Source organism: Bombus affinis, chromosome 4, assembly GCF_024516045.1.
Source record: "Bombus affinis isolate iyBomAffi1 chromosome 4, iyBomAffi1.2, whole genome shotgun sequence".
Classification (NCBI taxonomy): domain Eukaryota; kingdom Metazoa; phylum Arthropoda; class Insecta; order Hymenoptera; family Apidae; genus Bombus; species Bombus affinis.
Genome location: NC_066347.1, coordinates 3,633,969 through 3,649,527, shown reverse-complemented (window position 1 = coordinate 3,649,527; position 15,559 = coordinate 3,633,969). Strand labels below are relative to the sequence as shown.

Here is a 15,559-nt window from a genome sequence, read left to right as displayed (position 1 = left end):
AGAACAGTTTTTGTATTTCGTCCATGAACGATTGTGACTCGAAAGGAAATAATCGAATCCATTGTGGTACTATACACTATATGAAAAAAATTATTCTGGTTTAACGAATTTCTTAAAATAAATATTAATGTTGCTTCTCGTGGACCACTTTCTTCTTTTTTTAAACTCTGTTATATAACTTTGTTATCGAGATTTTGTTTTTATTTTTGTTTTCATCTTTGTGACAAGATAGAAAGATTCATCGTATAATTAATTATTTATTCTTCCTCAGAGCTCATAATTGCGTAATTCTTTAAAAAAAAAAAATCATCTTGAACATTTGCAGTTTATTTAAATCAATTTCATAACAGATAAGTTTGCGAGAGATTTTGCGGTATTACTAAATGAAATAAAAAAGTTTGCTAGAGTGCAATGAATAGAAAGAATAAAATTAAGCAGAGTTTTTGCACATATTTCGTGTTTATTCGATTGCCGACGTGTGATTAAAAAATGAGTAAAATAATAGACGCTTTTTCTCCTATTTTCGCGTAAACTTACTAAGCATATTCGCTGAATGGGCTTGCGTTTTCAAATTCTACGCTCCGTGGAATAACTTTCAATTAATTCAAACCATTAAAATTCATTTCAAACTATTAATTCGACAGAATATGAAGTTATGAACGGATAACTGCAACTATCTGAGTAACTTGATTCCTGTTCTTTTCCATTTAAGTCAGCCACTGTATTTGGCGATTATAATGCAAAACTCTTTCGTTTCATCTAGATTGAGAAAGTTATGGAGTTCTTAGCTACTGTGTGGTTAATACTGTCTTCTACTCCATACCATTCTGCGAAATCATGGATTTCCAAATCGACGCTTGCTTCCAGAAATATAAATTTAGTTTGACTCTATTTCTATAGTTAAATTGATTCGATAAATATTTCATCTAATTTCTTGTTCGCCAAGGATTTCATTCCATGAATATATACTTTTAAACTATCGTGATGATTAGTACAATTTTTCTACAACTAAGAAATCTATATAAGTTGAACAAGAAATTAATCGATATTACTTGCACGTCAAGGAAGCATTTACATACGAAGGAAATGTTTATAATTACATTGTCTCGTGGCCAAAAAGTCTCAAACTCCACATATTTTACAGCGCTTCTACTAAGTGCATAGAAAAAATAAAACAAAATTACAAACTCCTACTTTCTTCTTACAACTGGAACGAATATGAAATTCTGAATCACGGTCAATAGAATTTCAAACAAAGAACATATCTGAATACTTGTATCACAACGATCGATGTTACGAATTTTTAAATTCAAAATGAAATAATAAATTTGATACTTATTATAGCTTAACTCCTTACATATCTCTAACAAAAATATAAAAATATAAGAAAATAAATATAGAGAATATAGATATCTTGCAGCGTTATCTATTGTATTCGTTTCTTTGCTATCACCTAAAAAGATTAAAAAATTTTTTTCTATGGTATTATCAAAAATTGTGATTTTTAACTTGGAAATGTCTGCATATTTCCATAACTGTACGATTTTAAATAGATTCTATAAATTTCATAACGTAGAATTTACTTATGATCTATAACAAACAAATAACAATTGTTATTTATATTTTGCATCGTGTTAGTTGCCTTTAATTGCCTTTCACTTTCCAAATTCCATTGACGAAAAACATGCAAATCACTGACAGCTCAATTGTTGGTGAAAACTCTATATAATTCGTTACGCAAGTGCAAACCAATTTCAGGCAAAGAACATAAATCTGCACGGAACAGAGCATTTCAATGTTAGGTTAATATCTCTATTGTACCTTGACTACATAGTTATTTACGTTATTATTGTTCAACAAAGCGGTCAGTCATCAGCAGTAAAGGCGTTTTACGTGTTGTTTCTGTTTTTAATTACTACATATAGCGTGTCGTAGAAAATTAGAACAGTTTACGACGTCGAATGAGTTTGAGAATAGCGATTTAATGTAATTTATGCAGTAAAATCTTTTGTCGGAATTTCCTTTCTCAAGCAATTTGGATTATTGCATATATATATTTTTATAGATTTTTTCAGATTATTGCATACCGTAGTAACACTTGTTTCTTGTTGTACAAGAAAATAATTCTGTAGCTCTTGTAATAGTTCTAAGGTTAAGGTTGGGGAGCTCAAGATTAACGACGAGGCATTATATGAAGGGACGATATAAAAATAGCATAAACAGTAAAATCTCGCTTATCCGAAATAATACGAAGAAACAAAATTGTTCGGAGAATTGAATTAAATATCACTTTTCTCATATAAAATTTCACTTCTTCAAATGTAGATTAAGATTAACTGGCAGTTTCTTTAAATATTTCTGGATCCCATATCTTTTTGGTTGCTGAGTCTTATTATAATTCTTTCACCGTAAATAATTGCATATATTTATATTCTTTTTGTATTTCGAACTATCGAAACGCTTTTTCCAATACCTCAGATGCTTGGGCGTCAGAAGGCACCTCTCCATTGCCAGCAGCGTTCACTGTTTCCATTTCTATGAAATCGTCTCTATCGAGATGAAAACATTTCGTTGCGTTAGTATATTTAAGATTTTCTACTGTTGCCAGAGAAATCTACCTGCTTTAGACAATATTCGATATCAAGTTTGTGCTTTTTAATGTCGTCATCGTGGCTTTTTCAACGTCATGTATTTTTCCTGATCCCGTTGCACTCACTTCACTCTCTAGTTTTTTAATTATGTTAGAATGCTGTTAGTTTCATATTAAATTCTTCCAACCAGAATTCACTGAATCGAATAAAGCAAAGGATACATTGTGCACGAACACTAATAAAATATGTACATATTTGAAACGGAAAAAGGTATTCAGTCGTGGACATAATTAACTTAATAATTAATTATGGAAAGTATATAAATTTGTTAACGAAATAGAATAACTGGTTAATAAGGGTTAGAGAATTAATAAAATGTAATCTTCGTAGCAGCTATTAACGTCATTAGTCGCCAATAAATAAATTTGATTAATACTAAACCTACCAACACTTCGTGTATACCTATTCCTATCGTATGCACCAGGTTTATAACAATTTTGTGAATCCTTTGTAAATTGGCCCCATACTGTAGATACTATTGCAAATTTATTGGTTCGTAAACGTTGGCTTCTTTCGCTTTTCTTATCAAATCGTATAAACCTCGTAATTTCAGCAAAGTCATTTCTGCTCATTGTTTTTAAAAAAAATTCAGGTTTCCAAATTTTATTCCACAAATATGAGACATCTAAATTTTTTATATAGCATATAGCATATAGCAGAGCAATAAATGCATCTAGTTTTGCTGCATCTAGCTCCCTCTTAGTCCCCAATACTCTAAATGCTTCTTCTTCCGTACATTTTATTATATGATCCCTTATACGGTGATCAATGATGAGATAAAATGCCGTCTTTACTTGTGCTTCCATAATATGCCGTTTAGCATATCCCTAAAAATATTATGGACTGATGTCCTGCCAGGTTTGGGACTTGCATCTATTTCTCTCCAAACTGTCTCATCGGGTCCAGTTTCGATACGTGGGTTCTTTACATCAGTCTCACCCTTTGTTGTCAACGATAATTTCTTTCCTTTTTGCCCTGGACTTATTTATAATATTCAACTCTGATTCGATTGTAAATAGTTTTTCATGTGTTTCCATGCCGTTTTCAGTTGCTGAGGTTTCTTGTTCATCGCACACTGAACAGTCTTCTTCTATGTCCGTAATTTCTTTTTTATAACTTTTTTTTTTTTAAGTCTTGACATTTCTAGGGTAAATAGTTATCACAGAATAATACCATGTACGAAATACAAAATTATTGTCAAATTTGATATGCTTTACTTTTCCTTTTATAACAACTTTACACAAAACGCTCTGAGATGCTTTCTGTCTGAGTTTTAGAGATAACAAGTTTAGATGTCGACTAATTGATTAACAAACTGAGATGTATTCTAGTCGAAAGGACAATAGTAAATAAGAATATGGCCTATGACGGCGATATTTATACAAAAATATTCATGAGTATTGACCGTTCTCCATCAACGGTTACTCGAGGGTGGAGTTGGGAAAGCTTTTCCCGTGTTTTGTAGCAATGAGCAATAACCCTAAGAAACTTCTCGACTTTTAAAATGTTTTATGTTTAATGTTTAATGTTTAATGTTTAATGTTTAATGTTTTAATGTTTAAATGTTTTAAATTGTTTTAAAATGTTTTAACAATGGACTGTAAAACATGATAAATTTTACGGCGGTTCCTTAGAATTATCATAGGCCTGAGTTGATATGTCTTGACAGCTGGTGGCTATCTTGATCGAGGGATAGATTATGTTTTTATAATAAGATTACGGGTGTAACAGGTATTATTATTTGTTATTACTAATTTTGTTTGTCATTTGATCTTGAGATAGCCTTTTATTTGTACTGATTGTATTTATTTTAAGAATAACGAAAATATTTTGTCGGTCGGTTAAAATGACCGCTCACGGTAGGCAAGGCAAAGTACAAATTTTTCTCAGGAAATAAAAGAGCAAACTAAAAGTAAATACCGAAAAATATATTGTATGTATGTTTTAGGAAAAGTCAGAAATTATGAAGCGATACGATAAAGCTTAAATATAGTTAAATTTGTGTAGAAGTTCGAGAGCGGTCAATTTGACCGCCGCTGATAGGTTTAGTGTTGAACGTCGAAGAACTAACAGACGTTAAAAGCGATAAAAGATCGCAGATAATATAAGAGATCTTGATAATTGCGTGAATGTTGAAACTCGAAATGTTCCCATATAAAATTTCATGGGAATATTGATATAATATTTCGGGTGTCGTATCTTTACGAGTGTCCTCGTATTAGGAATCGAAAGCTTTAATCTTGGCAGAAGATTCGTACGTGACTGCCTTGAACGAGGTGGCCGGGATATATTTTCAAAATGCAACAGCTGCGTTGATTTTGAGCGACACGTGCTACAGCTATGAAATATGCCATCCTGAGAATCGTTTTGTCATGAGAATCGGACGTGTTATCTTGGTCGAATGTGGGGGATTATAGTTGGAAGACGAATGGTATAGAGGGTGCAATAAATTAAGCGGAGATTTTGTAATTCTTAACGAATGAATGACACGCACGTTTATTTCGATTATACGAATTTTTGGTACGCGTATTTATTTTATATTATTTACATATATTACATATTGTTCATTCACATTACATGTCATCATTATTTTATTTACATGGGAAATAATTACATACATGAATTTTTATTTACGCGAGAATAATTTGTAATCTAAGGACCTTATGAATTTAAAATAATCCTTGTAACTAAGAGATTATTGTTTTTGTAGTAACATCCGGGTTACGAATTTTATATACTTTCATTTTTCGTTCATTAGCTTGGTTTTTTAATAATGGTGTTTTACTGTTAGAACTGATATGTGTGTTATATTGATGTAAAGAATTCATTATTTAAAAATATCTATTAAATATTGTATTTCATTGAATTAAATCATATTATTACTTTTTTTTTTGCAAATTTTGCGGATTTTTGCAAATGAAAAGTTATTATTTTAGTAGAAAGGAAATCTGAACACACCCGGTATATAATGCGAAGCTGTAATACACGAGAGAAGTAGTAAATGAGCTATACAAAAGGCAGAATGCATTATTTATTTAGCGATCAAGGATCGAAGATAACGACGCATGGAAAACTTCTCGAGTATCTGCCTGAGTAAAAATAAGAGTCGTGTGAAGTGAATTTTAATGCGCGCTAGATTTTCATCGCTTTATCGACGATTCCGTTTCGTGATCGCGTGTTCTAAAGATCTTGTTTCTAGTTTGTTTCTCATTTGGCTAAATAAATTCACAAAATACATTGTACATGCATATATGTAACGTAGCATCTTGTTAAAGAATTAGAATAATTTGAAATCGACTTTCACACGAAGATCGAAATTAATTTAAATGATCCGTTTTATCTACATTACGGTGGACTATCATTGCTACGATAAACTGCCGATGCAATTAATTGAGAGTTCGGACTTCTTTGTCAGAATAATTTGACAACAAAATTGCAAAAAATGTTGCCCCTTTTACACAATTACAGTGGTGAACAAAAGAAATCTTATAAGATAAGATGTATAGAAAACAATGTAATTTTGTTAACTAGACCTAAATTCAATAAAAGCAATCTAACGTAAAATTGATGATTGTAACGAATACTTGTGAAAAATTTCTAGTCCTTGTAAAAAATGCATAGCGTGTTCTTCTATCCGTCACTGTAGGTTTACTTTCCTGAGCGAATGCTCGCTCGTGGTTGCACCACTAAGGTGTGTTTAGATCAAACTGTAGCAGCACATGATTCAACGGAGGATTTGAATCGAGAGAGACTCATATTATTCTGCCTTGGAATACCGACGTTGTTTTATTTTGCTAGGTTCAAAGGTGAATGAACTCCGGACAAAATATTATCGCTGTTATTTGTAATTGTCAACCGGAGTTACATTTGAGCTTTTTATAATAATATCGGTCGATACAAATAGACGAACGTGCTCTCTAGGACAGTCATTATAGCAAGTCATTATAGCGAGTTGAATAGTTCAACAATTAGAGAATTGAATAGTAGCATTGAGCGAGCGACAACTGTATACTATCATACACTATCTCTGTACTTGTACTTACAGTGATTTTAATATACATTGACTATTACAATTTTATCACTCGTTTCTTTATTAAACAAACTAACACGTATAATAATCCACCTCAAAGCGAACCAATGTCTGTTGTTCTTCTACTTTATTAAAATTAAAGTATAAACGAGCATTTATTCGTTGTTTACTCGTCAAAATCGAATTCGAGAATCGATGACTGTTTACGCTAAGCGTACTATGTTCTTGCTCGTTTGGTCTAAACGCACCTTTAGATGGTTTCGAGCGGCGTCTAAATTAATTTCATAAGAAATGGAAGCTCTGATACGGCTTTGTCGGTGTTTGCGAACATCGACACTCTGGTTCATGCAAAGTTAAATAGGATTAAGAGTAGGTTATGGAGACATGTACTCCATCTGCATTACGAAACTCCTTAGTTTGGTGATCATTCGCGACGCTAATAGTTTCTGTCCCTGTTGTTTTACGCTTTTCTAATTTTATTAAACATGCATCGAGTCAATTGTAAAAATAAGAGGGACTGTGTTGTACATTTGTTACTACGGTAGTAGGAACATTGATTTCATAAAATGCAGTTCTAATTTTTTAATGGAAATAAATATATTTTTCGTTAGTCGATGCAATAACAGCCATAAACGAGAAAAAGAATCATACAGTCCATTCGAGAAACCTGCTCGAATCTCATAAACAATAATAGACATATAGTACTTTACCTGGGTCTCGGTCCATCAAGACATACCTAGAAACAAAAAAGCGGACACTATAAGCAAGGAAGCAACAATGGGTCCATTAAACAATAGAAAAAAAAGCAATAGAAAAACCAATCCCTTATGAAGACCTCCTCGGATCGATCTACAATATCGAGAAAGAGAAATGGAACACGACGAAAGGAACGAAAACACGACTTGGTAAAAGAATTCTATCAACAAACGCCCATTCTCAACTTAAATAGAAAAGGAAAGTCGACTATGACAAGGCTTAGAATTAGACACACGAAAATCACTCACGAATATGCTATGCCAAACAACACCAATAATTTGCACCTTGTGCAACCAGGTAACATCCATATAAGATAAGGGTAGCTGCTATATGTTTAGACTTAAGTACAAATTGAATTGAAAGATCCCTTTGATATCAAAGAATCACATCATAGACGCTCTAAATTAGCTGAAAGAAATAAAGGGCAACGAGACGAAATAAAAGAAGAAAAAGAAAATATTTTTTGTCTTAATTATTTGGTTCAGACGTTTTGGTACAAAATAAATATGTAAACTCATGAGTTGTAGTTGTAAGACTCGCATCGAAGGTTACTTGTAAGAAAATGTCGTGAACAGTCTTGATAGTCAAAAATATTACATAGTATTAGTATTTTCTTTTTCTTTTTTAGCCATGATCGCTCAAGTCGAAGGAGCGCGACCATCCTTAATAAGAAAAGATTAAAAACATGTAATATGTAATATGTAACGAATAATTACAAAAGGGTAAAAGAGATCAGTATGAAAGAGTTTGAAAAAGTAGCCTCGAATGCTCCAACTTCCAGCTGAAATTGAATTTCGTTCAGCCTTTGTTAAACGTAACCCCTGGTCGTCCCTTTTCCATTTACCCTTCGTATCAATTCATTCCCAAGATGGGAGCAGGTGGTATTGAAAAATAGATACAGCCGAAATCTTAAAGGAATCGTTAGCGGTTTCGCTCAACGTAGACAGCGCGAGGACACTACGTTGAGATCTCTTCAAGAAACTTTTCTCGTTTCAGTCCCTGCTTTTTCGTACCAAGGTTCAGCTTCGCAAACTCTTCGGAAAATATTTGCAAGCAAAAGTATAGCGATAAGGAATAACGTTTAATTTGTTTGTACTTCTGGTAAATATTTGCATGTGCTTTAAAACTGTGTTAGAGGCTGCAAGTTCTGCTTGAAATTACAAACGTTATGTTCGAGCAACTCGTGGAATAATATATATATAAAACAGAAGATATTTATTTAATTTAGATGTGGAACGTTTTCAAGATTATTTGAAGCTCAACTTTTTTTTAATTAGAAAAATATATTGTTTTCTGTAGATTCCTATTAAGAATTCGGTTAATCAGATTCTTATGAGGGAAAAGACGAAACTTCTGTACTCGACATTTCTTTTACAACCATAGTTTCGATATTTCCTCGGTACTGGAGTTCACAATGTGTTTGGAATAAATTAATTATTCAAACCCTCAATAGTAACAAATACTCTTGTTCGTGTTGTAGAATTCGGATAATTCTACTGTTAGGAATAGATTTTTATTCAGATGATAATGTATTCGATACGAAGAGAGGATTTTTTAGAAGGGATAATATTGAATATATTATACGTGAGAAATTATTTTACGACATCTTTCTATGCGTGGTAAGATTGTTTTCTGGAATTCTGCCAAGATCAAGACTCTCGAACGATAATCGACTTCAAGAACTTGAAAGGATTCTGTCTTATCCGCAGTGACGTTTTCCATCATGTCTCCGTTAAGGTAGTATGCAATTTCCGGATCTTCCGGGAAGAACATCTTCGAATTGAGACCATCAGAACCTCGTCAATTGAGCAGGAAATAATGAGAAAATTACTTTACGCGTTTATTAAGTCTCGATGCTTGAACGAGGACTAAAACGGAGGAACAGTTTCTCTCACGTAGAATGTACAGTTATCTTTTTAAGAAACTTAAGAATTACATTTGATCGATAATTTAATCGAATTGTCATAAAGACTGCCAGTTTATTAAATCTTTTTAAGATAAAAACGCTTATGTCGCGTATTTATTCTCAACAATATTCGCTAACGAAATAAATAATTTTGTCGTGTGTCTCGTTCTTTTTTCATATTTGTTGAACTATTTTGACGTATATATAGAATAAATGAAATATAAGTCGATAATTCAAGATCGAAATCTGAATTTACAAGTGGCGTGATAAATTTGGCGCACAACGAAGATCGCTTTAAAAAAGAATCTTAAGGAAGTTCTGTTGCTCGGTTATAAGCGAAAGCATAGGCAGAATAGAAGACAAAGGACCAGGTGTCAAGGACGATATCGAGAACCCTTGAAAGCGTTCGCGATCAATCGTCACTGGTTTATCTCCATTTCGCTAGACTGCATTCTTGACTTACGATCGAGGCTGTGCCAGCAGATCGATGAACATCTGCGAGATAAACAGCGGAAAACGGGAGAAATATGAACGAAAAATCGAGAGGAGTTTGAGAATCAACAGACATATTTTTCGATCTGAGATCTTTTACATACCTGTTCGTATGAAAGCGCGATTAAATTTATTTCAAAAAATTAGAAGCCAATGGGAATAAAGTAGAATTTTGAAGATAATATATTATTCGGTGACAGAACATTTCTACGAACGAAATAATTATCTTCGGGAGATACGTATACTTCAAAAGTTATATCGATCAATTCCATAAATGAAAAAGTAAAAGCAATGATATTATATACGCTATTTTTAAATTAAATTAAATTATCGAGTAGAGGATGTAGATTTAGGTACATTTTATTTTATTTCGTTATTATATTATTCTTCGTTTTATATCCTTTTCTTACATTATTCTGTTTTATTCATTATATCGTAATATTATATTATATTGTGAGTAATCCATTAGTAATACGAAGGGGGAGAGGTGCGCAAGTAAGTAAGTAATGGATTAATAATTATAATTATTGGAAACTTAACAGCTAATTGTAACGATAATTCTGGCTAGTAAGTTGACAAAAAATAACTAAGTACTTAAATATAACTGAAATACCAAGAATTACTAGCTATAATAAAATAAGAAATAACTGAAATACCAAGAATTACTGGCTATAATAAAATAAGAACAAAAACCATGAGGTAGACAAGATCTAAAACGATATAAGGAATCGTTGGTGTGTGTTTAAGCGAGATGTTGCAGGAAAAAGCTATGCATGCTAAAGGCATGTAGTATCATGCGATTGAAGTAGCTAGCTTCAAAATAACCGTAGAATGTACGACCGTGTTCAACTTGCAGTAGTTCACAACGACGTACATTTTTGGATGAAACATTAAGTATAAATTTCTCTATAATGTCAGGATCGATTATTAAATCAGATGTATAGGGTGATTTATTTTAATATTTCTTTTACCTTGACCAAAGTAGAGAGAGTCAAACAGTGTATAGGATGTTTTAAAAAACGTGGACAAGAATTTGAGTATATAAGTTACGTCGTTCAGAAGCCACGTTGCTCAATTTTTGAAATTGAAAAGTAAGATAAGTGATGATATATCGTAAACATTATTTTCAAACCTATCTTGCAATTCGTTATTATCTTCTTTTAACAAACCAACTCATGGCGGTGGATAATCAATGTTTTCTAAGAATCGGATACCGATCGTGTATTTATGTAATAAACTTGAAAAATTGACAAAGGACGGGGTTGATCAGTTACATCCTTTTTTTATTTATAAACTTGTAATAATTCTTTGTCTCCCTTAACGTTTATTTCCTCAAGGTTGCTTCTGTATTCGATATTGACAGACCGTGCTGTTCAAAATTCCATTATACTGTTAGTCGAAACATACGATTTTGGTCTCAAGGTGTTTCTCGTGGCAGAACTTACTCGCGAAAGTAATTTCGGTATATTCGAAAGTCCAGAAGTCAATTCAATAGGAAACTTTTCGCGCAAAGCGCCGGTGTATCATATTATTCACGGGAAACTTTAAAGCAGAATATTGATTAAAAACGATGCTTTATAATACGAATTTCAGTTTCAAAAATATACCAAGGAGAAGAACAGAAAGTTCAAGTAATTAAACGACAGGTGAAAAATATTCGTACATTCTCTAACTTGCTGCATTTCTTCCTGAATCTTCGTTATCCCTGTTGGGAATGATTCTTTCGTTGGTTTGTTTTTATCTTCGTTACGTTAATTACTTATTTGCCAAGGTGAAGGCATTTTGCGGTATTTTATTGGAAAGCTTGAAAAGTAAATCTCACCGAGATGATTTTTTGCTGCGCTGTGTTTGCGCGACGAATGTTCGCAAATTCATTTCGCCAGACGATGAGGCGACCCCGAATTCAGGGTTCTCAGGAAAGTAGAAGATTTTCGTGAGCATCGTGGGCCAAGCAAACATGGAATATTGCAAATGAAACTCGGCTCCGTGCCTATTCGTATCTACCTTTTTCTTGTCTTGTAAGTGAGGCAAATTTTGACTTCCCATTTCAAATTCTTTTCTTCTTTATTTAATGATTCTTTGCTCACTTATCGCCTTTCAATCTTTCATACAACCCGAAAAATATAATTTCCATTAATACAATTTCCGCGAAAAGACATAAAATTAAAATCAGGTATGCAGCGTTCAAATAAAAAGTGAACAACAGTTTCGTGTGTCTATAAAATTAATTTGTTTGTCGAGTATACAACGATACTGTTCAAATATCAGGCTTCCAAATACTTTGAGTACACATGTTTTCGTGCTCGTTGATTGTGTTTGTACATGTTAATTGCTCCAACAATCGTTAAACGATGACAGACTACGTTACGATTGTTCTTCCCTCCTCCTATCGGGTGCTTCTAACATAAACAGTTCAACACGCTAGAATGAATGTACAACGCAATACGTATACGCGTTGCAATTGAATATCAAAATATCAAATTTCCAATGTATCTTTTTTATTTGGAAATTAATGTACATAAATAGCTCGTGATAATTCTAAATACGTTCTATCGAGTTTCTAGAAGCTGATAAATCTAAATAACTTTTATATTCGCATATACCTTTATTCTCTAGTGAGATATTTTTTCATTGTATTCTATATTTCATTTTCACAGAATTTTCACTCGAATTTTCATAGTCGCATAAAATTAGCATTAAGTGATTTAAAATTTACGATTTGATATACTTGGTCCTGATCGATCAGTATCTATGTAAATGTTACGATACATCGATGTGCAAATACTTTGTGCGACCACTGTATCACGATAGCAGTCATTCCAATTATGACTAGAAGAGTTGAGAAAATTGTGGAGTCCCTCTTGACAGATTACGGTAAATCGAGGTATAAGTTTATCCTTGATTGTGAGAAGCTCGTTAAAGCTTCGTATCGATCGGACCAACTACTTTCTCTGTCGAACAATACAACGGGAAAAGAATAGAAGGGGGAAGAATTTGATGTTCGGTTGGCCAATTCTGCTTCTCTTAATCTTCAAGAATGTACCTGCAGTTGAATATCTTGACAGTGTATTATTTTCTGTAATTTCGCTGGAAATCTCGGATCGATGGGATTACAAAAGAACGACGAAAAAGCGCAAGAAACGTCGCTTTTTTCCGCGTATCTCGGACACGGAGCTTTCTGCAGCGGAGATTTAGTGGATCTCGGGAGAATACTCTGAGGCAAAATTGAACGTTTTCGAAGAAGAATTTTAGAACGCGGATCGGTGTCTTTGCTCATCTTTTTTGTACGATGCTCAAGTGGAAGTATCGAATTCAAATATTTGATGTTACATGTATGTAAGTTAAGATATGTTAGTATGGCGATGAAACGCATAGACGTTAAATCTATGAATTAAATATCCCAGCACTGCTTCGTAACGAATCCAGCTACTTGTAATAAACAATCATCAAATAACAGATAAATGAACAATTAACAACATTATTTACGATTATGACAATAACGATCTATGCCTACTATTATGATACACAATCTATCTAAATCTAATCTAATCTATCTAAATGCTTCACCTTTTTCAACGAAGTATCAGGCGTTAAAAAATAAAGAAATATGTGATATTAGAAACTGACAAAGATAATTAGGAAAATCGATAAAAAAATTAATAAACATTTTAGTGAAGGTAGAATAAAAGAGTTAATTGGAACGATTCATAAAGACTGTAAATATAAAAACAAAAATGGTATGATCATTAGCTCTTCTCCTATAAAGGGTTGATCTCCTTTTGCAGAGGAAATCTCCCTGAAGATTGTTCTTGACTCCCGTTTCAGATTGCCAGTGTATAATTTAACTTTCTCAGAAAAAAAAGAAAGAAGCAAGCCGGCTTCCTGTTATGAGATCTTAAAAGCGCCTAAAACTTCTGTTTCTTTTTCTTTGCATTCTTTTTGCAAAAAATCAGCAATGCCCGTAACAAGTAGATGTAGGTCCGACTTGTAGAGATGAAAAGAGAAGGAAATAGGAAAAAAGAAGGACGATGAAGAGAGATAGTGTGAGCTGGACGCGAGCTTGCTCGACTGAAGCCTCTTTACCTAAGAACTTTCACAGAGTACTTTCGATGCTTTTCCACGATCTCGAGTATATCCCACCTTCCGTTCAACATTCCGCCGCTTCTGGATCGAGTACTGATTAATTTCATTCGAGACACCGACGTTTTATCTCGTTTCGTGGAATACAAATGAAGAAGCTGTTCATAGACATCATTTCGGAATGTCAAAGTAGACTTTTCCTTCTCTTCTTTCACATGCGTGAATATTTGTTTGTTCCTGATAAAATAACGTTCCGTGTTTGAGATGTGAATGAATATATACAGCGGCGGATAAAAGAAAGCTTGAACTACTTATTTGTGTATAATAATTTTGTACTAAATTTTCATTACCACGTTGATAACGTTCGCATATTCTAGACATACACATACGCGCATTAATTACATCCATTAACAAGTTAATTGTTCTTATCAAAATTATTCTTCTAAAATCGTGGCGTTCTTTATACTACTTATCTCTTGAATTTATCTTTCACACTCCGCTGTATCATTCAAATTTAGTTGAAAATTTAATCCGCATACTCGACAGTTGATGTACCAATTACCGACTCGTCCAACTGACATAAAACCGTCGCCCGGTTCGTCCAAATACTACTATTACTCTATCGTAACTCAAAACAACAATGCATCAACTCATCATACCGTGGATATTCAATTAAAATGAATAATTACGCAATTATTAATTTCTATAACTATCTGACTGATCTATATAAGCACACGTTCGCCACATAATACCAATCGAACCTATCAAAACCAATCTATCTCCTCCGCTCTCTTCCCTATCCACGTCCTTCAAATAGCTTCCATTCTCCCCCAAACCCTGCTCCCCGCCTCTTTCACCCAACAAAGACTTGGTAAATTTCATCATCGAAATGGTTCGATTGTCTTAAAGAGAGTCGTTCTCGTCGGTGGCGCGGTATAAAAAGGACGGGGTATCCTTTTATGATTCCTCGGGAATTTCCGGGTTCATTCCACCGTCGATGAAAATCAACGGGCTTGGCGTTAGCGTGTATACAGGTTAAGAGGGAAATTCTTTCCTTGAGGTTCCGCGGTTGCAACGCCGAATATAGGTTATCGAGGGTATAAGGCGAAAAGAGGGTATCTGCGACGGAGGTCGAAGTCAAAGTGTAGGCAGGTTGGAAGAGGAAGCGAGACAGACACAAAGGGGCGAAGGTGGGACAAAGAAGATTCCTGAATATCGCTGACGATGCCATCTTGGAGCACCCTTCATGCGGAGTTTCTCCGTTTAACTCGCTGTTTCCCTGGCATCCTTCTTTCCCATCATCCATCTTTTATCGTGCTTTCACGGGCCGGCTCGATCTTCCGATACCTGGGAAGAACACGTGGCTGATCTGGAAACGTGGTGAAAACGAGAACCTGTACAGGTCCTATACGTAGGAGCGCTGCCTACGAAATACCTTTTACCTTTATGATCACATCTCGCGATTTTATCCGATTTAATACACGCTCGACGAGCATCCAGCTCAAAGGATTCATTGAAGTTGGAAGTCCTTTCGGCTATTTCCTCTTCCTTTCTAATCTTTCTCTTGATAGTGAAGGTGGTGCAGGTGAAACCTGCATCAATCCCTAATGTGTTTTAATTGTTCTCCGCTGTGTATCATTTATT

General features: G+C 33.8%; 1 protein-coding gene across 3 annotated transcripts in view; it reads left to right on the top strand.

The window, feature by feature from the left end:
• Positions 1 to 15,559, top strand: part of LOC126915778 (gamma-aminobutyric acid receptor alpha-like) — a 102,304-nt gene that overhangs the window by 10,204 nt on the left and 76,541 nt on the right. The window lies entirely within an intron of this gene.